Source organism: Eptesicus fuscus, chromosome 7 (assembly GCF_027574615.1).
Source record: "Eptesicus fuscus isolate TK198812 chromosome 7, DD_ASM_mEF_20220401, whole genome shotgun sequence".
Taxonomy (NCBI): domain Eukaryota; kingdom Metazoa; phylum Chordata; class Mammalia; order Chiroptera; family Vespertilionidae; genus Eptesicus; species Eptesicus fuscus.
In genome coordinates this window covers 99,165,536-99,190,313 of record NC_072479.1, presented here as the reverse complement: position 1 = coordinate 99,190,313, position 24,778 = coordinate 99,165,536, and the positions used below count along the sequence as shown (strand labels likewise).

General features: G+C 47.5%; 1 non-coding gene across 1 annotated transcript; it reads right to left on the bottom strand.

Annotated features, from left to right (window-relative positions):
• Positions 1–22,915: 22,915 nt before the first annotated feature.
• LOC129149922 (small nucleolar RNA SNORA76) lies at positions 22,916–23,047 on the bottom strand. Its single transcript, XR_008556708.1, has one exon. It is a non-coding gene; the product is annotated as a small nucleolar RNA SNORA76 (small nucleolar RNA).
• Positions 23,048–24,778: the final 1,731 nt, after the last annotated feature.

Sequence of the window (24,778 nt, the reverse complement as noted above, 5' to 3'; positions counted from 1 at the left end):
AGAAATTTTTTGCTGTTCTGATAAAAGGGATAGGTAGGGTTGTCCAGACTCTCCTCTGCCTCTCACCCTACCTGGAATGTGGGCACAGTGCCTGGAGCAGCGGCAGCCGTCTTATACCATGAGGGGAGGACTAGAGAATTGCAGGGACACAGCCTGGCCTCACTGAGATGCTGCGTTGGCTCTGGCAGCCCCTGGTTCGTTGATGTCAGTCTGATGTCCTGTGACGGGCAGCAGGAAGCACCCCTGCCCGACCCAGCTCCTCGGCCTTCCCCTCGCTGAGCTCCACCTCATCGACCCAGCCACTCGGCCTTTCCCTTGCTGAGCTTCACCTCCTGGCGAAGGCACTGGGACCTTCAGACAGGAGGGCCTGTGCAGGAGGGTGAGGGTCAAGGAGCCGCTGGGGCTCCACAGAGCACTAGCCCTTTGATCAAGACTGTTTGAAGCTGCTTTCAGTTCTCACTAGCCTCGGGGGCCGGCCGTTGCGGCCTGTGTCTTCGGGCTGAAAGCTCCGTTACCCGTTCATGATACAGGCGCTGCAAGATAATGTTGGCGGGAGCTTCATGCTGAACAGCGGCCTGTGAATACACAGCATTATTATTATTAACCCGCCCCCCTCCCCCCGCCCCTCCCCGAGTCTCCAGGCGCCAATGAGAGGGAACTGTTTCCCTCGTCCAAGAGACAGCCCGAGACATGTAATTTTGATTTAATTCTCGGCCCCTCCGAAATGGGCCTGTGCACAGCTCAGAGGTGGGAGGGAGGCGGAGAGCGAAGCGAGAACACCTCTGAGGGTGGGAGGAGAGAAATGGCCGGTGAAGGAGCATTGGGCTCCACTTAAAGGCCCATTTTCCTGCGACACCTCATACATTATTTCAAATCTAATCTTGACTACTCTAACCCACAGTCCCCTCCGCCTCCCGCCCTCCCTGCACTCCCGCCTCTCTCCCCACCAATCTTCAAAGGAAAAGATCGTCGGCAAGTTGCCCTTTTTGTTGTTCTTGTTAATCCTCACCGGAGGGTATTTCTTCTTCCTCTTTTTTTTTTTTTTTAAATAAAAAATATTTTTATTGATTTCAGAGAGGAAGGGAGGAGAGAGAGATAGAAACATCAGTGATGAGAGAGAATCATTAATCACTGCCTTGTGCACGCTCCACACTGGGAATCGAGCCTTGACCTCCTGGTTCATAGATGACGCTCAACCACTGAGCCATGCCGGCTGGTCAGATATGTTTTCTATTGATTTTTAGAGAGAGTGGAAGGGGAAGGATGAGAAGGAGGAGGAGGAGAAGAAGGATGAAGAGGAGAAAGTGAAAGGGAGAGAGAGAGAGAGAAAAAGAGAGGGAGAGAGAGGGAGAGAGAAAGAAACATCGATGTGCGAGAGACACACACATTGATTGGTTACTTCCCATATGCACCCCGGCTGGGGTCAGGATGCAACTTGCAACCCAGGTATGTGCCCTTGACTGGGAATTGAACCCATGACCCTTTGGTGGGTAGGCCGATGCTCTAACCACTGAGCCACAGCGGCCAGGGCAGGTTGCCCTTTTTTTGATTTATCCAGAGCTGCAGGAAGTTGAAATGATGACTTAAATGACCTCCTAGCTTCAGTGAAGGTAAATCCATGCTGACCACGGAGAGGGGACGGCGTACGTGTGGCTTCTGTGGCCAGAGCGGCTCCCCTCGTCCTCAGTGCCATGCCTGAGTAATTAATTGATTAAATAAGTAATTATGTGCGGAGCCCTTACTCTGTTTTGTGCATCTGGTCCACGCGATGCGAGCAGAGATTCTGCCTTACTTATCTCCACAAGGCAGAGGCTGTTTAGTTAGTGACGGATGCTGGTGCCAGACTTCCTGGGTTCCAGTCCTGGCTCTGCCGCTTAGCTGTGTGACCTTGGGCAGGTTAATTAACCTCTCTGTGCCTCAGTTTTAAAAAATATATATATTTTATTGATTTTTTTACAGAGAAGAAGGGAGAGGGAGAGAGAGTTAGAAACATCGATGAGAGAGAAACATCAATCAGCTGCCTCCTGCATACCCCCTACTGGGGATGTACTTGCAACCAAGGTACATGCCCTTGACTGGAATCGAACCTGGGACCCTTGAGTTTTCAGGCCAACGCTCTATCCACTGAGCCAAACCTGTCAGGGCTGTGCCTCAGTTTTCGTACCTGTAAACGGGGAACAATAGTAATTCTGCCCTCCTGGGGTCTTTGCGCAGCTGGTGTGAAGTAACCCGTGTGAAGCTCTCAGCTCCAGCTCCGCGTGTGTTGGCCGTGTCGCTCACGGCCCAGGCACAGCGCTGGGTGTGGTCAATGGCCAGGAAGCACACACAGTAGAGGTGGAGGTAGACAGAGCAGTGACGGAGCCCTCACCCTTAACGAGGTGCTTTGCTGCGCTGGGGGCATCCATGGTCCCATCTAGGTCCCCGCCAGCACTGCTCGCTCCCTCACCGTGGTTACTGGGTGCAGCCGGGGGCCAGGCACCAGTGGAGAGCCCAGGAACAAGGCCCGGTCCCCAGGGAGTCCATTCGTCTCCATTCTCACCAGGAGGCAGGTGGTCAGCTAACAGAAATGTCATCTACTGGCCAGGGCAACCTCCTGTCACCCTTACTCACAGGTCCAGACAGCCCCCCCAAACAGAAAGCCCATGAGAGCAAGACGTCTGCCTAACGCCCGCTCCCCAATCCAGTGAGGAGCGTGCACACTCCCTCCCATCACTGGGTCCCCACGAAGGTGACCTCCTTGGAGAGGCCTCCCCTGACTGTCCCTCTAAAATAGCCCCTCCCACGATGCTCTACTCCCCAGGCACGTGACTTCTCTCCGGAGTATCTATCCTGTGACTCGCAGGTCAAGTGCAGGGCACGTGAAGGACACTGTAAGGTGATAGAATGTAACACATGGTAATAGAATTCATCATATAAGAGTGGGAATTTATTTAATCCTCACAACACCTTGTAGGATGAGCTAGTGCTTGAACCTGCTGTCTGACCCCGCTAGATGCCTCAGCCTCCCAGGTTTTCTTTTCAATCTTCAACCAAAGATATGTTTTTATTGATGAGAGAGAGAGAGAGAGGAAGAGAGAGGGAGAGAAACATTGATTGGTTGCCTCCTGCACGAGCCCCGAATGAGGATTGAACCTGCAACAGAGGTGTGTGCCCTGACAGGGAATCAAACCCGCAATCTTTTGGTGCACAGGACGATGGCTCCAACCAACTGAGCTACTGGCCAGGGCAGCCTCCCAGGCTTTTAATCAGAAGATGTGCATTTGCATCCCAGCGTTGCATGCTCACTGTGCACTTGGCACGTCATTTCACCTCTCCAAGCCTCAGTCTTCTCACCTGTAAAATGGGTTAACAGACTCAGTTTCCAGGGGGGTTTCTGTGAGCATGGTGAGTGAAGGAGGCTGCTTGCAAAGTTCCATAGACGTCTTCAACTTCCACATTTTACGTGACATGCCTCAAAGGGCTGGGACATGTGAGAAATCCAATGTCCTCAAATGGACACTGTGCCATGGATTGGGTTGATTGGGGGTGCAGGGCTCTGAAGAGAGGAAGCAGCTCCAGCGGGGACTGGCCCCCAGGAGCGAGTGAACCTCGGGTGCTAGAAGGAAAGTGTTTCCCCAAAGTTCTCTCTTAGCCTACACACAGACTAGCCCTCTCTCTCGCTATAAATAAAGGTGGCCCCACCGGCTCTGTGGTCGGAAGGAAATATCAATAACACGACTAATAATGGAAATTGCATAATGCATCATTAGTTAGTAATTAAGACTTTGTCAAGTGCCTGTTAATTTTTATGTAGGAATCACTCAGTGTGTGACATGGAAATATTAGCTTGTCGTCGGCTTTCCTTTCTGGCGGGGGAGCGTGATCCTGAGAGTTTAGGTTAATGACATGTCAGGTGAAGGAAGAGGCGGGGAGGAGGAGGAGGTGGGGCAGGAGGAGGGGGGCCCAGGAGTGCCCCACCTGGGGCGGGAGGTGCCAGGACTGGAGGGTGCAGGAGGGAGGACCCAGCGCTGGCCTCAGAAGGCGAATGATGTCAAACTTGCCGGCCTCCCGCTTCCGTCCCAAAATCAAAGTGTCTGCATGGGGTGTTGACACATTTCTCTAATAAGATGGCATTATCGTTTTCCAGCCTCCCCGGAGAGTCTTGGCATGTCTCATTTTGCTTGAATAAATTATTAATTTGGTCTAATTAGGCTCATCCAGCAGCTGGGAGGCAGGTTGAGCTAATTTGGGATTCCTGTGTGGGTCTGCACGAGGGCTCGGCTCTGTGGCGATGGGGGGTGGGTGGGTGGAAAGCTCCGGGTGGGACTGAGGCAGGAGGAAGACGGAGGATGGGATGTTCGGCTTTACTTCAGGCAACTCCATCCACTCGTGCCTGTTTCTTCATGAGCACCTGCCACCGAGAGGCGAGTGCTGAGAACTCGTGCCTTTCTTCAGTCACCTGGGTCCTTCCTTTTGGCTGCAGAGTTGCCTAGGTCAGGAGAAGACACGGTTCAAAAGAGCGGATGGTGTCAGCTCGTCCCTCCGGGGCTTTACAGTCAGGTGTGCGTCTACCAGGGTTATTTCCTCGGAGTCCCAGACTCCCAAAGACGACTTCAGTTGCACAGTTAAAAAAAAAAAATTATTTATTTTTCTTAAAAGGGAAGGGAGAGGGAGAGAGATAGAAACATCAACGATGAGAGAGAATCAAGAATCGACTGCCTCCTGCACATCCCCTACTGGGGATCGAGCCCGCAACCCGGGCATATCCTCTGACCGGGAATCGAACCATGACCTCCTGGTTCATAGGTTGATGCTCAACCACTGAGCCACATGGGCCAGGCAGTTGCACACAGTTTAAAGCGACAGCTCTGAGTCCACCCCACACAGCCCTCTGAACTCAGGAAGTAATGTCAGTTCTCCATGGCCTCAGCCACATCTACACGAATAAAAGAGAAATATGCAAATTGACCATCACTTCACGACCCCACCAGCCAATCAGGAGTTAGTATGCAAATTAACCCAACAAAGATGGAGGTGGCCCCGCCCCTCAGCCACTCCGGGCCTCTGGGCAGCACTCATGCAGGCGTGGAGGAGCTGGGCGGGGTGGGACGCCTGCTATGAGGGAGAGGGTGGGAGGCAGAGGGAGCTACAGGAGCGGCGCTCCGGCTGGAGCAAAGACTGAAGGCTCCAGCTGGAGTGAAGACGAAAGGCGGCAGCCAGAGCAAAGGCCTGGGTCCCGGGTGCCAGAGGAAAACTGGTGCCGGCAGTCAGGGGAAGGAAGGCCTATTGCATGAATCTTCGTGCAACAGGCCTCTAGTTGAAATCATAACAGCCTGCCCCTGCGAATAGAGATGGTAAATGCAGCTGGACTTCCTGGTGGGGTGCCTGGCACATTGTAGGTGCAGTCACCGGCCGCTGTGGATTCATGGGAAAGAGCAGGGAAGATGCAGTTGCAGGGCTCTCAGACGTCGGGCATTAACATCCACAGAGGTGGTATGACTTGGAAAGGACAGACGACACAAAGTCCCTCTCCATTGTCCGTCCTGCCCCACAGGCCACTTCTCAAGGGTCACAGCGGCATTTAGCTATTTATTTCTTTTTTGACAAAAGCTTGTGTTTTCATAGGCAAGGAAACAACCTATGTGCTGAAAAGTCCTGATTATATTTTAATGTAGTTCAAATCCCTCTGACATTTTTCTCCCCATGTAATAAGGTTTTACAATTTACTTGTTTTTGAGAATAAAATCCTCCTCCTGGGTTTTCCCATGACTGACAGTCTGTTTCTAAGCGGCAGCCCCGGAATCCGTCGGCCCTCCTGTGAGCCCCAGCAGCATGGCCTGGCCGGTCTCCCTCGGTTCTGTGTGTCTGTCTCCCAGGCTGGCCTTTGAGCATCTGAGGAGCGCCTTCTTCCCCAAGTCGGGGCTGCAGCCTGCGTGCTCTTCCAGGCTAGGAGCTGAGTCTTATCTTGGGGTCCCCAGCTCAGTGTATGGCACCTGGTAGCCTTTCTAAAACCTCTGAACCAATGAAGAAAAGACACCCGAGAACAAAGCTGCAGTGGCTGTGAGTTCATCTTGCCTCTGTTCAGAAGGCTCGGTAGCACCTCAAAGACCATCAATGTAAAATCAATCAACATACACCATGAGCATCACCCACCTTTGCACTGCGGCTGTGCCCAGGTGCCCGCTCACATAACCAGAGGATCAGCGACTGCCTTGTGTTACAGACGGGGACAGAGGAGCAAAACAACTTGTGCAAGGCCACCCAGATTTAACTCTTCCCTCTCCACAGCCCCTTTCATCACATTGGCCTGACATCTTTGACTCTCCCATTACTATCCTAGATAATAAAGAGCTAATATACTAATGGTTGTGACACTCTCACACCTTAATGACCAATCAGCAGGAGGCTGTGTGCACGGTAAGGCACATGCAGGTGGGTGGGGACTTGACACTGTGTCCCCTGCCAGCGGGGCTTGACAGGGGTGGGGCCGGCCAGGTCTGAGTCTCACCCAAGGGGGGTGAGGCCGGCTGGGTCTGGGTCTCTTCCCTTCTAATGTGCATGAATTTTGTGCACCGGGTCACTAGTCTATAATAATAAAAGCATAATATGCTAATTAGACCAGATGTCTTTCTGGACATCCTGCCGGGGCTGCTTCTGTGAGGGCCTCTAGTATATATATGTGTAATCCTTTCTCTACCATCTCGTACTAAGATAGCTGCAGCCCCTCCACACTGGTCTTCCTGCTCCTTGTCGCTTTTATCTCAGGTTGCTTAGCTTTCTGAGAGACGAAACAGGGTGTCTCTGTCTTATTCTACTTCTTAGAAAACCTACTGTGTGGCCTTTTAATGCCTACTCCTTGTCTAGGAAAGAAAATCTATACAAGCTTGCTGAAGAATTGTGAGTGTGCATGGGGGAGGGGTTTATAAAACTTGTCCAAGTGTTTAAAAAAGGTGTCCAATCCATGGTCCTATGTAAGCATGTTATGTACTACTACAGGCTGGTGCACTGGAGGGGTCCCTTGGCCTGGCCTGTGGGGATTGGGCTGAAACCGGCTCTCCGACATCCCCCGAAGGGTCCTGGATTATGAGAGGTCACAGGCCAGGCCAAGGGACCCCCACTGGTGCATGATAGGGGCTGGGAGGGACCACAGGAGGGCTCCAGTGTGTGTCCTGCCCGTCTCACCCAGTCCTGACTGGCCAGACATCAGCAGCAAACTAACCTACCAATAAGAGTGTCTGGTGGTCAGTGTGCATCATAGCAATTGGTCAAACGGCCAAATGGTCAGAGAGACAATTAGCATATTAGGCTTTTATATATATAGATGTTTCTGCTGCTGTTGTTATTGTTATCATTGTTGCTGTTGTTATTCAGCTCTAATGGGATCCAAGGGTAACAAACCAATGCAGCAGGACCTCATGGGCATGGCATTGAGACTCAGCAAAGGTGTCACTTCTTCCAGGAGACGTTCCTGATACCCCTGTGCTTTCTCTAGGTCCCCAGAGTGGCCCACACCCCAAACAGTCAAGAGCCATTACCCAGTTCTTATCAATTTTGTCCTTGGGTCAAGAGGGACGTCAGGGAGCTATATATTTGGACCTTACTGTCTTGGCCCTTGTAGAATTGCTTTCCTATTGGCCTTCATTGAAGGACATTATAAGAAATTAGGACAAAAAAATAGGTCCTTGGATTTGTTATAGGGATATGTTGAAAGTGGTGTTCATTACCTTGCATACTTTCCCTTTATTGAGGACTAATTTCTCTCAGGTTTCTGTACCAGAAATAGCTGCCATTCTCTTGACTGGTTTGTATTGAATGCTTTGAACATTGGGAATGGAATAATGTCCATGTTTTCCTCTTTGATTTTGCTGCTAGGAGTCGCAGGGTTAACTCACCAGCCAAGTTCCATCAAGGCCTTATGGATGCATTGTGAGCTAATCTGATTTCATGTTATCTTTCACCCTGTTTTTCTTTAGCTTTGATTTCATCATAAACACCCTATTTTGATACATGCATCTGTGTAAGCCACATTAATTCCTTTTGAATAGCATCAAGTAGGATTTCAGTGAATAAATATTCATCCATCTTCTTGTTCCACGCTAACCAGACCCCAGAAACTACACCAGAACAGAAAACCACCTCAGGCTGCCAGGCAAACCTTCCACCAACCCATATAATTGGATAGTTAATCTATTGCTACCGTCTCTATCTTTTAACTGGAGAGTTTAACCCATTTAGAATTATTATTATTATTATTATTATTATTATTATTATGTCTCAAAGGGTAAGAGACCATTCTTATAGTTTTTTTCTTGGTACAGATTTCTAGGTTGGCAGTTACTTTCAGCACTTAGAAAATATTAATTCACTTTCATGTGGCTTCCATGGTGGCTAAAAAGTCAGTTATTAATTTAAATATTTCTTTGTAGGTAATAGATCCCTTTTCTCTGACTTCTTTTAACATTCCTGCTTAATTCATCCATTGCACAAGTATTTGTTGATGGTTATTATGTGGGTGGTGCTTTTTCCCATCACGGAGCCTACATTCTAGGATCTTTGATATTCTGAAATTTGCCTTTGATGTAGCAAGATAGGGATTTCTTTTAATTATCCTGCTTGGAGCTTTCTTGAATTTTTAGCTTTATGTCTTTCACTAGAGGCCCAGTGCATGACATTCATCCCTCAGCCTAGCCTGCTCCCTCTCACAGTCTGGGACCCCTCGGGGGACGTCTGACTGCCAGCTTAGGCCCGCCACCACCGCTGTGCTCATCAGCCATGAGCCCGGCTTCTGGTTGAGTGGCGCTCCCCCTGTGGGAGTGCACTGACCACCAGGGGGCAGCTCCTGCATTGAGTGTCTGCCCCCTGGTGGTCAGTGTGTGTCATAGTGACTGGTTGTTCTGCTGTTTGGTTGATTTGCATATTAGTCTTTTATTATATAGGATTAGTTTTGCTAACATCTTAACATTTTTCTTTTTATCTTTTGAAATATAGCCTCTTCCTCATTCACTCTGTTCTCTCACTTTGAATTCTAATTAGACATTTGTTCAACATTTTCTCTCTATTCTCTATTAGTCTTCACTTTTCCTTTTTGTTTTTCTACCCTATTTCTATCTCATGGGCATTTTGGACATTTTCTTCAAATCTGTTTTCTGTTTTGATGATCAACTCTTTAGCTGTTTTGGATTTAATCTATCCACTGAATTTAAAATTATAATTATAATTTTATTTCTGTAATTCTATTTTTAAAAGATGCCTGGCAATCTTGATTGTCTCTTATTTCTCTGTCATACTTTAAGTTCCCTCTATCCTTGCCTTACACTGATACCATACTGTCTTGATTACTCAGTGTTATGGTAAACCTTGGAATCATAGTGAAAGTCCTTCAACTTTGTTCTTTTTCAAGACTTTCTGACCATCTTAGGTCTTTTACATGTCCATATATTTTAGAATCAGCATAGCAGTTTCTTCAAAAAGCCTGCTGGGATTTTAATTAAGATTGCATTGAATTATAAATAAATTTGAGAGAATGGACATGGTATCGTCTCATTTATTTAGATCTTTAATTTTTAATAGAGAGGTCTTGCACATCTTTTGTTAGATTCTTTCTTTGGTAATTAATTTTTGATGCTGTTTTTAATTAGGTTGTCTTAAAAATTTTAATATGCCAGTGTTCCTTTCTAGTACATAAAAATACAATTAATTTTTATGCACTGGTCTTGTATCCCATGGACTTGTTATATTCACCTATTGGTTTTATTAGTGTTTTTGTAGATTCCTTAGAGTTTTCTATGTAAACAATAATTTTATTTGTGTATAAAGATATCTTTATGTTTTCCTTTCCAATCTTTGTGCTTTTTATTTCCTTTATTTTTTTTCTTTGTTGCTCTGGATAGGACTTCCAGTACAATGCTAAATGGGAGTAGTGAGAGCAGATATTCTTGACTTGTTCCCGATCTTAGGGAGAAAACATTCAATGTTTCACTATTAAGAGGGATGCTAGCTGTAGATTTTTCACAGATGCCCTTTATCAGATTGAGAAAGCTCCTTTCTAGTCCTAGTTTTCTGAGGATTAAAAAAATTATGAATGGGAATTGAGTTTCGTCAAATGCCTTTTCTGCATCTTTTGCGATGATTATGTGATTTTCATCTTTTATTCCTCTAGTATGGAGAATTGCATTGCTTTCTTTTTTTATATTAAATCAATCTTAAGTGCCTGGAATAAACAGCACTCGGTCATGATGTATTATCCTTTTACTATATTGCAGATTCAAGTAGCTAACATTTTATTAAGGAATTTTGCATTCATGCTCAAGGGGAATATTGGCTTGTAATTTTCTTTCTTGTCATATATTTCTCAGTTTTTGCTATGGCCCTGTGGTACCCCCATCCACTCCAGATACTCGTTTTCAGAAATGAAGCAGTCATTTTCCAGCTTCTGGGGATGGTGCCTGCTGATGATTCCTGCCCAGGAATTGCCCTTGGACCAGTGCTGCCCTCTTGCCTAATCGACACATGATGACTAGGTTGATGTGGGACCACAAAGGGTCTGGACCCCTCCTCTGGGACAGCTTTAAAGGGGCTGAAACCTCTCTTGCAACTCCATCATTGTTCAATGTCTCCTTCTCACTTTTTCTTCCTTAGCTCCATGATAGGTGTTCCTAAGAACACCCTCCAATGAACCACTTCACTAAAACTCTCTCTCAAAGCCTATTTCTTGGGGAGCTCAACTTATGACAGAGTTTCTGTAGTTTGTTTTATTTATTGTTATAATTTATTAGTTAAACCATCTTGACTTGGAATTATCCTTGTGGGAAAGTTATTGATGAATAATTCAATTTCTTTAACAGGTATAAGGCTATGTGGACTTTCTATGTCTTCTTGTGTTGGTTTTGGTAAGTTGTGTTTTTCAAGAAATTTGTTCACTTTATCCTTTCCCCGCTTTGTCTAATACAGACATACCAGCTTTCCTTTGGTTAGTGTTTACAGGCTTTTTTTAAAAATACTTTTTTACTTTTAATCTGTCAGTTTTGATATTGAAAGAGTTTTTGTTTCTGATAGTATGTAGTTAGTTCTTTTATAAAATTTGCTCAAAACTCTCTGGTTTAGAATTACAATTCTTAGTCCATTGCCATTTAATGAAAGTATTGATCTTCCATCTTGATATATGTTTTTCATTTGTCTCATCTATTCTTTCTTCTCTGTTCCTCCTTTCTTGACTGTTTTTTAAAAAATATGTTTTTTATTGATTTCAGAGAGAAAGGGAAGAGAGGGAGAGGAAGCAATAGAAACATCAATGATGAGAGAGAATCATTGATCAGCTGCCTCCTGCACCGCCCCTCCCTCCCCCAGTGAGGATTGAGCCCGCAACCTGGGCTTGTGCCCTTGACCAGAATTGAACCCAGGACCCTTCAATCCACAGGCTGAAGCTCTATTCACTGAACCAAACCATCTAGGACTCTTGACTGTTTTTTTGGGTGAGTCAAGTAATTTTTAGTATTTAATTGAATCTCCTTTATTATTTTTAGCTGAACTTGGTGGTTTTTGAAAGTGATTTTTCTAGAGACTACAACATGTATCTTTATCTCATCACTTCAAAGATGCTGTTCCACTGTTTTCTGGCCACCTTTGTTTGCACTGAGACGTCAGCTGTCCTTCTTCTTATTATTGTCCCTTCCGTATATGATGTGCATTTTTCTCTTGATAATTTATAGATACCCTCTTTATCTTTTCAGCAGTTTAACTGTGATGTGCTTAGGTGAGGATTTATTTGTATTTATCCTGTTTGGGGTTCTTATTGCGTATGTGGCTCTAAAATAAAAAAAAATGGAATTTCATATAGAGATGAAGTTTAAAACAAAATTTTAAAAAATTGAAGCTTTGATGAACTCACCACATAAAATCTCTACTCAAGAATACATATGTTTTAACACCCACCCCTCCCAGGAGATACAAATCTCCTGGAATAAGGAAGAGAGAAACAATAGTCAATGAAAATTGGAGCTTAGCAGTTTAGTCCCTAGAAAAAGCTCTATTTGTTCTTTCTTTCCAGGGAAAACAAAGGGGAGGAGAAATGACAGAATTTCCCAAGTAATGTTGGTATTTGATAGCAGGGGAAACAGGTGCCCTTTTCCTGCATAAGCCTTGGGAAAATGGAAACACCCATAGTTCTTCTGAGCCCCACATGGCTTGTGAAATTCAGTAGAAATGTTTGTAGGTGCTGGTCAGGTAGAGATTAGTGGGTGAGGCTCATGAGTTCCCCGGGGAACAGAGAATGACTTTTCTGGACCCCAACTGCATCTCAGAGGCCACGAGAAGCCTCACTCATTCCCAGTGGGTTTTCTGAAGGCCCCGCGCGGAATTCAGCTGTGTGAGAGAGGGCCTGCAGGCCCTGCTGCCGGGACAAGGACACACAGCCGTGCAGACTCTACGGAGATGCAAGTGGTGAGATGCCTGAAGATCAGATTCTGTGCTTTACACCTGTGCTTTGACATTATTTAAGCTCTGGAGCAGGGGTCCTCAAACTTTTTAAACAGGGGGCCAGTCCACTGTCCCTCAGACCATTGGAGGGCCGGACTATAGTTTAAAAAAAACTATGAACAAATTCCTATGCACACTGCACATATCTTATTTTGAAGTAAAAAAACAAAACGGCAAAAACACCCGCATGTGGCCCGCGGGCCGTAGTTTGAGGACGCCTGCTCTGGAGGATGTGGGTACTACCCAGTAGAGAGCAGACCAGAAACTACGTGAGGTTTAGCTGCTGCCACAAACAAACAAACAAACAAACAAACCAAAAAGGAAGCTTAAGAGAGGAATTAAATTCAGCGATGGCAAACTAAGTTTTGTTTCTTACGTCCCTGAACGTGTTGACTGTGATTCCATTTGCAGTGACGGGGGACTCACAGCATTTTCGTTTTCCATTCAGACATGTCATTAACATTTGGCAAGAGGTCCCTGCCTTTGTGTGGTTGTGCAGGAGGCCCAGTTCCTGGGGTGCCAGCTCCTTGAACCTTCCCCGTGTCCCCAAGGACACGGCCACGTTCTCCTGCCTTTCAGGGCCGGTCCCGCTTGTTGGCACCTTGCTCGACACCTCAGGGATGGGAGTGCTGAGGACGGAGGCCAGCTATGGCCAGGCCAGGTGAGGAGCAGCGGGGTGTGGGGGTACGCCTGGGAAGGGCAGCGGCAGCACACCAGGCAGCCACAGGTCTGTCGGGAAGAAGCAGAGAGCAGGCAGTGGGTCTGGGCCAAGAAGACAGGCGAGTGGTAGGGTGTAACTCCCACGTACACTGAAGCGTCTCACGTGTGCAAGGCTTGTGTGTGCCCAGATCTGCTTCCTCCTGGTGCAAACGATGAGCTGTCCCTTCCCAGGCCCCCCTCCACCCGTAGTACTTCCCATCTTAAACAACACCCTTCTTTGACTCCAAATTTCCCTCCTGCTCACCCCTCCCCCTTTCTTTATCCCCCTGTTCAGTAAAACGCGTTGGAAGAGTTTAGTACACTCCTGTCATTCACTCTTGAAAGAATTCCTCTGCCCTCGTACACTCTCGACCCCAATCAGACATTTGCTCCTACATCTCCCAACGTGAACCCCGAACAGCCACATTCAATGGATGTTTGTGTTCTTGACTTAACTGGCCCCTCAGCAACTTCTCATCCTGGGGGTCACTAGGAACACTGTTCTTCTAGGAACACTGCCCTGTCTTGGGTTTGTGAAGCCACACTTTTGCTGGTTTTCCTCCTGTTGCCCTGCTCACACCCACGCATGCTTCTTGTCTGGCTCTTCAGCCTCCAAAGGCAGACCTCCTCCTGGGCCTCCTCTGTCCCTGACTCCTCTCTTCAGCCCACGTGTACGTGAACGTTGGATGTGTGTATCCAACCGCCTACCTGGCAGCTGTCTATTCCCACTTGTATATTTCACAGACATTTCAAACGTGCAACTCCACAAGCAACCCCTGCTTCTACTGCCTCTCACCCCTGCTCTTCTCCCCACCTTCCCCATCTCACTCACCGTTTTTATCAGGCAGAGACTCAGAAATCATCCTAATCCCTCCTTGCCCCTCGGCACTCCCCATCCAGCCCGCCAGCGAATACATCTCAATTATGTGCCCTCTCTCTCTGTCTACTGTTATGTCCTCTACGTCCACTATCCTCTCTCAGCTGCATGACAGCAGTGGCCTTAATGGCCGTCCCTCTCCCACCCCTGCTCCGTGGATCTGCTGCTGGGGCTGCCTGTCTGGGTTCTATCCTCGAGGTTCTCCCTTCCTCTCTCTCCCTGCCCTCTGTCCTCCCTCATCTGGCCCCTCTGATCAGTGTTGCTGGGTGCCTCCTCTGTGCCAGGCACTGGGGGCTGCTGGGATCAAGAGGTGATGGCTCTGTGGTCCCTGTCCTAAAGAGGCTCCTCATCAGCGTTCCTCTCTGCTTTCTCTGTGCTAACCTCTAACTCACTGACTCATTTTCTGCTTCGGTGTCTGTGTCCTCTCTTCCGGGGGCTCTCACCAACACCTGCTTTCCTGAGTCCAGAGCTGGGTCTGTGGGGCGGGGTGTAGGCAGGGCAGCCCAAAGCGGGAGGGGACCAGTGGTGAATGTGAATGGAAGCCCTTGGAAGCACAAAAGGTCGAAATCAGAAAGTCCAGCCCGGCTGGTGTGGCTCTGGTTGAGCATCGACCTATGAACCAGGAGGTCATGGTTCGATTCCCGGTCAGGACACATGCCTGGGTTGCGGGTTTGATCCCCAGTGTGGGGGCTGCAGGAGGCAGCCTATCAATAATTCTCTCTCATCATTGATGTTTCTCTCTCTCTCTTCCTCTCTGAAATAGAAATATATATTTAAAATAATCATAAAGTCCAACTGGGTCGCCAAGTCCAGACATGGGTTGAGCCCAGAAATGGGACAGGTGTGCACTGTGTTCAGTTGTGCAGGTTGTGAACTGCACGAGGGGACGCCTCCCGCCTGTCCTCGCACTGTGAGCACTTGCTCAGGCTACATCTGACTCACACGAAGGCCCCAGGTGGAACAGCTGGGACCCTGACTGCCAGCCCTGCTTTTCTATCCTTGAACTTGAGCACCAGGCCCTTGGAGAGGCTCCCCCAGTGCCCCATCTGGAGAAGGCCGCCCCTGCTAGTCTGGTCCTCACTCCTCTCTCTGGTCTTCATGGTTCATGTTAATTTGTAGTTGTGCACGTAAGTGCCCGCTCACTTATGTATTACTGGACTCCCCATCAGCTGCAAGGCCCCGAGGGCCGGGCCCTTCCTGTCTGGCTCCCTGTGTGTATCTGCACCTGGCACTGGTGGGCATTGATTGGGTGACCGACCAGTGGCAGAAGCAGAACAGGGGGTGGGGGAAAGGGAGAGGCTGGCATGAAAGTGGAGGGGTAGGTGACTGCATGTGAGTAGGTCAGACCTACACTTGGGTTTCTTACTGACTGTGTCCTGTCTGGTTCCCAAGATCTCACCAGGATATGCCTGGGCCCTGCCTCTGCCCCAGGTCCCTGCTCACCCTGCCTTTGGCCCTTCTGAGTGCTTGGATTGAGCATTTACTGTGTGCCAGGCCCTGCACTAGGTGTTGGTGATAGGGGAGGCTTGGACTCACTCCCACCCTCCAGGCCCTCACAGTCCACCCTCCAGGCCCTCACAGTCCATCCTCCAGGCGCTCACAGTCCACCCTCCAGGCCCTCACAGTCCCACCCTCCAGGCCCTCACAGCCCACCCTCCAGGCCCTCACAGTCCACCCTCCAGGCCCTCACAGTCTACCCTCCAGGACCTCACAGTCCACCCTCCAGGCCCTCACAGTCCCACCCTCCAGGCCCTCACAGTCCACCCTCCAGGCCCTCACAGTCCACCCTCCAGGTGCTCACAGTCCACCCTCCAGGCCCTCACAGTCCACCCTCCAGGTGCTCACAGTCCACCCTCCAGGCCCTCACAGTCCACCCTCCAGGCCCTCACAGTCCACCCTCCAGGCCCTCACAATCCACCCTCCAGGCCCTCACAGTCCACCCTCCAGGCCCTCACAATCCACCCTCCAGGCCCTCACAGTCCACCCTCCAGGCCCTCACAGTCCACCCTCCAGGCGCTCACAGTCCCACCCTCCAGGCCCTCACAGTCTCTCGGTGAGACAAAGCAGGTGGAGCAGAGGCGGGCACAGAGCTGGCTCTCTGGGAGAAAGGCTGGGATCTCCAGGTGGTGGGCACAGGTGTGTCAAGAAGCATCCCCTCTCCCCATCCTGCTCTCATCCTGACTCTGGGACACCCTTTTCTCAGAGGAGACTAATTGATAATCCAGGGTGATAAAATGTTATCACTGTCATCCCATTGAAATGCACCGCAATGCCAGGCCCGATAAATCACCTGGAGCTTAAAGAGGAGAGTGAAATGAGCATTGCATTATAAACCACAAAGCCCATTAATCACACGGCTACAAACCATAAATATGACAAGTACATCCATCAATCCCGAACCCTTCTCGCTGGCCTGCGAGTGCAGGCGTTAGCAACTTAATGGATTTAGAAGGCATCTTCTCCTGTAGACGAGGAAGCAGAGAGTCTTTTATTATAAGCCCCACAGGCCCGGAAGGACCGGAAAAGGAGTCCCTTTCACCAAAGTGCTGAAGGCATTGCAAGGGGTGTCCAGGCAGTGGCCAGAGCCGCTGATTCTCCCTGCACAGTGGGGACACGGGCATCGGAGCCCCGACTCTGGTGGCAAGTAGACTCCAGGGGCCATGGCCTGCCTGCTCCCTGCCCTCCGCCTTCCTCCCCCAGAGCCACGGCCCCTTGACCTGAAGGCCCAGGCCTGCCCTCAGTGTCCTGGCCAATCTTCTGGGGAGAAGGAGGCTGGCACAGCGTGATGGCCTTCAATCCCTGCCTGCTGCTGTTTGGGAATGTGCCATGGAAAAGGAGTGATGCTAGAGGCCTGGGGACAGGTGTGAGTAAAGCTGTTGCCAGCCAGTCCCAGGCTGGCCTCCCCAATGGCTCAGCCTCCCAGCCTCCCGGCCTCCCGGCTCAGTGCGGTCTGAGTGTCTTTTGCTGGCCCAGACCAGGAAGTCCTCTTCTCCAGAAAGTCCTAGTGCACCAGGGACTTCGAAGAGAAGCAGGCTCATTCTTTGCCAAGAATCAAATGCCCCATCCCGTTCCCTACAGGATGGAGTTCAAACCCCTTAACCCACCATTCAAGGCCCTTCACCAGCTGGTCATTCCTGCCCAGCTGGAGTCCCCAACACTTCAGCTCTGCCCATGCTCTGGGTTGCCCTGGGCCACACGCCGTTCCCCAGATAAGCTATTTTCAGTGAATTTGCTCATGCTCCTCCCCAATCTGGAAGGCCCTTCTCCCTGGTCATGGCTGTTCACTCTTCGAGACCCAACCCAGTGACCTCCTTTTCAATGGAGCCCTGACCCAGTCCCCCAGGCACATTGGTCTTTCCCTCCCTGAGCCCTCGGCCACTTTTCTATTCCTGGTCTGTGAGCTGCAAGAGGGTCTTGCACAAAGCAGACGTGAGGCACCGATGTTTGGCAGGTGATCAATACATATTGCTCGCCATCGTTCCTTCCATATGCAGCTCAGTCTCCCACCTCCACGCCTTTGCACAATGTACTAGTTTTCTATTGCTGCTGTAACAAGTGACCACAAACCTTGTGGCTTGAAACAACATACGTTTATTCTGCTACATTTCCGTGGGTTAGAAGTCTGAAGCATGTCTCACTGGGCTAAGAATCAAGAGTGTTGGCAGGGCCTCGTTCCTTTCTGGGGGCTCCAGGGAAGACGCGTTTCCTTACCTTTGCCAGCTTCTGGATGGAGGCTGTTGCATCCTTTCCTCCGTTTTCAAAGCCAGTAACATGGTGTCTCTCTGACCATTCTTGTGTAGTCACATCTCCCTCTGAACACAGCCAGGCAAGATCCTTCGATGTAAAGGACCCCTGTGATTAGGTTGGGCCCAAGTAGATACTGTAGGCTAATCTCTCCATATGAAGGTCCTCAACCTGTATCACATCTGCAAAGTCCCTTTTGCCATGTAAAGCAACATATTCACAGGTTCTAGGGATGAGGACATGGACATCTTTGGGGTGGGCATTGTTTTGCCTCCCACACATACGCAGTTCCCTCTACCTTGCATTTTCTGCCTTCTCTTTGTCTACCTGGCTGACCATTACAGACCTTTCAAGACTTATTAGAATAGCTTTCCCCTCTCCTCCCCGTCCCCTCCAAAAACTTTCCCTGCACTTCTTGGGTGCTGGGAGTTAATCTCTCTCTGGTTAGGTTTCTAATTGGGCCATTTGCATTCTACCATAATTAATAGTGCATGCTTTCTCTTTATTTTAAATATATATATATATATATATATATATATATATATATATATATATATATTGATTTCAGAGAAGGGAGAGGGGGAGAGAGAGATAGAAACATCAACGATGAGAGAGAATCATTGATCAACTGTCTCCTGCATGTCCCACATTGGGGACTGAGCCCACAACCCGGGCATGTGTCATGACTGGGAATCGAACTGTGACCTTCCTGGTTCATAGGTCGATGTTCAACTACTGAGCCACACCGGTGGGCTACTTTCTCCCTATCTGGCTACAAACAAGGTCTTTGGTATCGGGGTCTCTGACTTATTTATTTGTCTGTATAGCTTAAAAACCTATTATAACGTTGGACATAAAAGTACTCTGTGTTTGTAGAATGAACGACTAATAATTTTTTTTTCTTGTTGTGTAATTCTACTTAGAGAGAGTGGGATTCAAGGCTTATTTCATACTAGAGGCCCGATGCACGAAATTCATGCAAGGGGCTCGGCCCTCGAAGCCCTGGCTGCTTTGCAGCCCCGTGGCCCCGCCCACTGGTCGTTCTGGAAGGTCATTCCGCCATCTGGTCTAATTAGCATATTAGCTCTTTATTATATAGGATGATTTAAAAGGAAATCTGATTGCAGCCTAATTGTTCCTGGAGGATCCCAAGTTTTATCTGAAGGCCTTTTATATCTTCTGATGAAACTCTTTGTTACCATTTTGATGCACTGCCTCCCTGTTCCTTTCTATGCCCATGTTTATGTATTCCAACATGGCATATTTTTACCTATGGGTATCACTACATATTCAGTTTTGTGCCTTATATTTTCATTTAACATTATATTGTGAGTGATTCTTCATGCCATTGAATGTTTTTGGAAAAAATGACTTCCCACGCATGCTTGCATTTCATCACGTGAATGTACCTATATGCTCATTATATGAATGTACTTAACCCATTTCCTTGTCAACGTCTGAGTAGTTTCTGCTACTTCTTTATTATATGAATCTTTGTACATATCTTTAATTATCTCCTTGGCTTAAATTCTTAGGAACAGAATTAAATGACCAAAGGATATAAACTGTCAATGGCTATTGTTATGCATTCAAAGAAGGTTGGGGAAATTTACACCTATTAAGGGAATACATCATCTCTGTTTGGCACGTTCCAATGAACATTTATTAATAGCAAAGAACTTTGCTTTTCTCATGGGTAAAAAAATTGTGTCTAATAGTTATTTTAATGTACATGTCTATGTTAGTTAAGAGTTTTTATTTTATTTATTTTTTTTTGGTTTTGTAACCATTTATTCCCGCCCTTCTTATTAATTGACTGTTCTTTGCTCATTTTCCCACGAGGGGTTACTGTTTCTTCTTACCGATTTGTATGCTATCTTTGAATAGAAGGACATGAACCCCTGTCCTGTAATATTTCTGGTAAACGTTTGCTCTCACCTTGTGTTCACAGCCTCTGGCTTCTGAATCTTTCATTCTGTCTTCCGAGAGAGAGTTGAACTTTAAGCGCCTTCCTTAGCTCCTTTGGGAGCGAAACCACTTTGCTGGCTTGAAATTGTTCATTTCCCCATTTCCTTTCTCTCTGCCATTTCTCACAGATTGTGTCACTTTTGAGTGCTTGCTGGTCCTTTCCTGGTCCATCAGAGGAGGGAGACCCTTTTTTCCTCCTCCTGCTCCCTTTGGAAATTCTGGGCTGAGGGCATCTTTCTGATGGAATGACAGCTCTTAGAAGGGGAATGGCTCCTGGCCAGCAGCCACCACTGGGTGTAGATCCAGTCATTTCAATATGGGAAAACCAAGGCCCACAGAGGGCATGGAGTCACTCAGGATCTTGCAGACACTTGATGACGACATCATACACCACGCAGTGAGGACTGAAAGAAGTAGATAGTCCCTCTGTGTAGACTGAATGTTTGTGTGTCCCCTCCCCGCCCCATTCATATGTTGAAACCTAACCCACAATACTGTGGTTTTAGGAGATGGGCCTTTGGGAGGTGATTAGGTTACAAGGGGGGGGGGGGCCCTCACGAATGGGATTGGTGCCCTTATTTACTGAAGCCCCAGAGAGCCCCTCACTCCTTCCACAGGGTGAGGGTACACTGAGAAGAAGGCTATCCAGGAACCAGGAGTGGGCTCTCACCAGACATGGAATCTGCTGGCTCTTTGACCGTGGGCTTCCCAGCCTCCAGAACTCTGAGGAGTAAATATCTGTGGTTCAGAAACCGCTTAGTCTGGGTTGTTTTTGTTATAGCCACCCACACAGACTGAGACAGCCTCCCCGGCAGAGGCAGCAGGCTTGGGGGTGCCACACACAGAAAGCCCTGGAGAAGCATGTTCTTACCAGGATGGCATGTGGTAGCCCCTTCCTGGGCCTCACCGTGTCTGCCTCTACAAACTGGGGGGACCCAGAGATTTTGGGGTTCCTTCTGGGTTTGCTGTTCTGTGGTCGTCCATCCAGTGCAGAATTTAGCAACACTAATTATTTCAAATCTTATTAAATTATTTTAATTTTACTTTTAGTAAGAGAAGAATTGCGTGAGACTATATGAATTTAGCAACACTAATTATTTCAAATCTTATTAAATTATTTTAATTTTACTTTTCAATTACTCTGATGTCTTGGTATCGCCATCATTGGCTTTGGAGTTGGAGCCATTTGGGTTCAAGTCCTGGATCTGTCAATTACCAGCTCTGTTTGAACCGGACTCGACAGGATGGGGAGTGGTCTGCAGGCCCACCAGCAAGTGAGGCCTCGGCCAGTCTTGCTGTCATGAGCCCAGTGTCTGTGGCACTGGGTGTGGGTCCTTGGGCGCCTTCACTGTGGCCACATTGCAAACTCCCTCCCCACCTCTGCCAAGGTTTCTCTGGTCTTGGCCTGCACCTGATATTCTATGTGCACTGCACTGCACTCTTTTTAAAAAAAAAAATATTTTTATTGATTTCAGAGAGGATGGGAGAGGGAGAGATAGAAACATCAATGATAAGAGTGAATCATTGATTGGTTGCCTCCTGCATGTCCCCGACTGGGGATTGAGCCCACAATCCGGCATGTGCCCTGATCTGAAATCGAACTGTGATCTCCGGGTTCATAGGTCGACGCTCAATCATTGAGCCATGCTGGTGGAGAATGCAGCCCATATTTTTGGGGTCTTGAGGTCCTACCCAGCCACAGCCAACTCCTTCCCCAGAGCTTAGACTCCTCTCGAGTTCTCATTCACTGGTTGGTGCCTTTTCAGCCTGGCTGGGCCTCCCTGGCACAGCGAGGCCTACCTGCTGACCACACATCCTGACACCTGAGGCACTCTAGCCTGTGCCCTACCCCCAGGCCTCATTCCTAGGATTGCCTAGACTACTTGTAATTCCTTTTAGACAAGTGGCCCTGACCAGCCTACTGACTGCACCCCTTGCCAATGTCAGCCTAGGGACGAGCCTCGCGCCCTGCTAACCTTCCTGCCCTTGACTCTGGCTGGTCCTTTCCTGAGACCCTTCATCAGTCTCAGAAGCAAGCCTTCTGCAGAACAGCACTATTGTGTTTATTTTTATTGAGGATTTAAAACATCTTTCTCTGTGTCATTAGTTTTGCCTGAAAAGCCTGGGCTTTTTGAGGTTTGCATGGGTCCTTGATGTTACAGTATGACTCCTTCTTTTCAGCGTTTGTGCTCCTTTCTCTCCTTAGTTGTAAATCTGCCACTCAGCCAGCTTTCCTGTGGTTCTGGGTGGTGGACATTTTGTCTTTTAGTTGTATTTTTGAAATTGTTGTGCGAGGCAGCAGTTCAGTTGTTTAACTTTGCCGCCATCTTGGTTCCTCCCCAGTATGACTCCTTCGTTTGCTTCTACGCATTCACTCGCTCACTCACTGGCCATCTCATTTTCTGCTTCTCCAGGTAACTCTGTGTGTGTGGGGGTGGGGGAGAGAGAGAGAGTCTAAGAGACTAGCCAAGCACAAGACAGTTTTGTGGGGATTGGGGGTAGGTGTGCAGGAGGGGGTTGGGTGAGGGGTGCTCAGAGGAAAAAGGGGAACTCTGACCCAAGGCAAGGCTTTGGCTCTTCCCAACCCACCCTGAGCACCCAGGAGAGCAGAAGTCTCCCCCAAGAGCACAGGGGTCCCTCTACTGTCCACGCTCCAGGGTGGGCGCCATTGGCTGGTGCTGTGTCCTTTAGACCTTGTCCTGTGAGCATAAAGGCACACACACACACACACACACACACACACACACACACACACAAAATAAGTGACAGAAATATAATTGAAGATATCTCAGATGGTAGTCTTTGCACTTTTAGTAAGAGAATTGCGTGAGACTATATGAATTTAGCAACACTAATTATTTCAAATCTTATTAAAATTATTTTAATTTTACTTTTCAATTACAGTTGGCATTCAATATTACTTTATATTAGTTTTAGGTGTACAGCATAGGGTTAGACAATTATATAATTTATGAAGCAATCTAGTGCTCACCTGGCCCCATACAGTTATTACAATAAATTTTTTTTGAGGCAAAATATTAAAATTCTTTGAAGGGATACACAGGTCACTGTTTTCCATAGTAGCTGCACCAATCTGCATTGCCAAGTACAGGTCTTTTACCTCCTTGGTTGAATTTATTCCTAGTTATTTTTTTTTCTTTTTTTTTTTTTCCGCCGTGTTGCTCGTGGTTAAAAGGGTCGCCGGCAGAGAGCCTTAGGCCCCAGTTATGTGCAAGCAACTGCTCTGGTGCTGCAGCCTGACCCCCGGCACCACACGCAGGTGCAGCGGGGGCTCAAAGGCAGCACGTTCTAGTTATTTTTTTGATGCAATGGTAAACAGGATTATTTTCTTAATTTTTCTTCTGGATAGTATAAAAATGCAACCTACTTCTGAATATTTATTTTGTATCCTGCTACTTTACTGAATTCACTTATCACTTCTAGTAGTTTTTGGTGAAAACTTTATGGTTCTGTCTATATAGTATCATGTCATCTGCAAATGACAGTTTGCAATTTGGATGCCTTCTGTTTCTTTTTCTTGTCTTATTGCTGTGGCTAGGACTTCCAATACTATGTTGAATAAAAGTGGTGGGAGTGGACAACCCTGTCTCATTTCTGATTGTAAGGAAAACACTTTAAACTTTTCCCCATTTAGTATGAGGTTATGTGTGGATTTGTCATATATGGCCTTTATTATGTTGAGGTAGGTTCCCTCTGCTGAGAGTTTTTATCATAAATGGATGCTGGATTTTGTCAAATGCTTTTTTTCTGCTTCTGTTTATATGATCAGATGATTTTAAAATACATTTTTAATTGATTTCAGAGAAGAAGGGAGAGGAGAGAGAGAGAGAGAGAGAGAGAGAGAGAGAGAGAGAGAGAAAGAGAGAGAGAGAGAAACATCAAGGATGAGAGGGAATCATTGATTGGCTGCCTCCCGAAGGCTCCCCACTGGAGATCAAGCCCACAATCCAGGCCTGTGCCCTTAAACGGAATCGAACCTGGGACCCTTCACTCCACAGGTCAACACTCTATCCACTGAGCCAAACCAGCTAGGGCTCCTTCATTTTGTTTATGTGGTATTTCACCTTCACAGATACTGTACCAACCTTGCATCCCGTGAATAAATCCCACTTGATCATGGCATGTTGTCTTTTTAATGTATTGCTGAATTCAATTTCCTAATGTTTTGTTGAGGATTTTTGCATCTATATTAATCAGGGATATTGGCCTATAATGTTCTTGTGTTGTAATGTCTTTGTCTGGTTTTAGAATCAGAATAATGGTGGTCTCATAAAATTATCTTGGGGCCCTTTCCTCCTCCTGAATTTTTTGGAATAGTTTGGAAAGGTAGCTGTTAATTCTTCTTTGAATATTTGGTAAAGTTCACCTGTGAGGCCATCTGGTCCAGGACATTTGTTTGTTGGGAGTTTTTTGATTACTGATTCCATCTTTTTGGTAGTAAGCTGTCTTTTCAGATTTTCTCTTTCTTCTTGATTCAGCTTGGAAAATTGTATTTTTCCATGATTTTGTCCATTTCTTCCAGATTGTTCTCATATCTTATCGATCAGAGTAGCAGTGGCCATTTGCAGAACAGCTGTTAATGCATTGTGGGGCATTGTATTTATTTAAGCTGTAGAAGGTGGTAGGTGTGTGTTTGAGTCAGGGACCCTTGACTTCTAGGATCTGATGCCCCCAGGTTGGCAACTGCTGCTATAGACTAGGGAGGAAGAGCAACTATCCTTGCCTTTGGCTTCCCTGAGGAGGTGATATTTAAGCTAGTCTTGATGGATAAATCAAGGCAGAGAGAGAGGGAGAGAGAGAGAATTTTGAATAGAGGGAACAGCACGTGCAAAGATACAGAAGCATAAAAGGGGATCACACTCAGAATAGTAGCTGATATTTACTTATTTACCGAGTACTTAATGTGTCATTTATGTAGACGAGGAAATAGAAGCACAGAGGAATTAACTTACCCAAACCAAAAAGGCAGAACCAGGATTCAAACTCAGAGACCTCCGGCTGCCGAGTCCCCTTGCT